This window comes from Triticum dicoccoides, chromosome 7A (genome assembly GCF_002162155.2).
Source record: "Triticum dicoccoides isolate Atlit2015 ecotype Zavitan chromosome 7A, WEW_v2.0, whole genome shotgun sequence".
NCBI classification, from domain to species: domain Eukaryota; kingdom Viridiplantae; phylum Streptophyta; class Magnoliopsida; order Poales; family Poaceae; genus Triticum; species Triticum dicoccoides.
The window spans coordinates 549816164-549816860 of NC_041392.1; positions in this window are offsets into that span (position 1 = coordinate 549816164).

The window sequence follows — 697 nt, forward strand, 5'->3', positions numbered from 1 at the left end:
AACTCTCAAGAACCCACACACTATATCTCTCCAGGTTTGTATCTCTCTCACACAACCCCACGTAGGTGGTGTACGTATACAAGAAGAGAATAGGTGCACTGTGCACGTACTCACGCTTCGTGCCCAGCCACACCCGCGCGGGTACACGGTGGAGCTCATTTCTTTACGAAATGGTAGCCCACGTGCTAATTTGAATGCCTGTAGCGGTTGTTTACCTAGGGAGGTCGTGTACCACACGTGCACGAAACAAAGTTCGACTTGACGCGTTGCCGCATTATTTTTAAATAAAGTTATAGCGCTCAATGGCACGTACACAGAATATAAAACAATTTTTATGGAGGAAAAGGTAGTCCGCTCTTCAGAGTATCTCACACAAGGCTCCGGTGGCCTCTCTCTCTCTCTCTCTCTCTCTCTCTCTCTCTCTCTCTTTCTCTCTCACCGTTGTTCACTGATCCGGCCGCATCCCGTCCGCCGGGGGAAAGGGAGTGCAGTGGCCTCTCTCTCTCACCGTTGGTCACAGATCCGGCCGCATCCCGTCCGCCGGGGGAAAGGGAGTGCGGTGGCCTCTCTCTCTCCCACCGTTGGTCACTGATTCGACCGCATCCCGTCTGCCGGGGGAAAGGAAGGAAGTGCATCGTTTCTCCGTTCGACGGCACCGAGGCAGCACAGCCCGATTTGCGGTACACGCCGTTCTCTT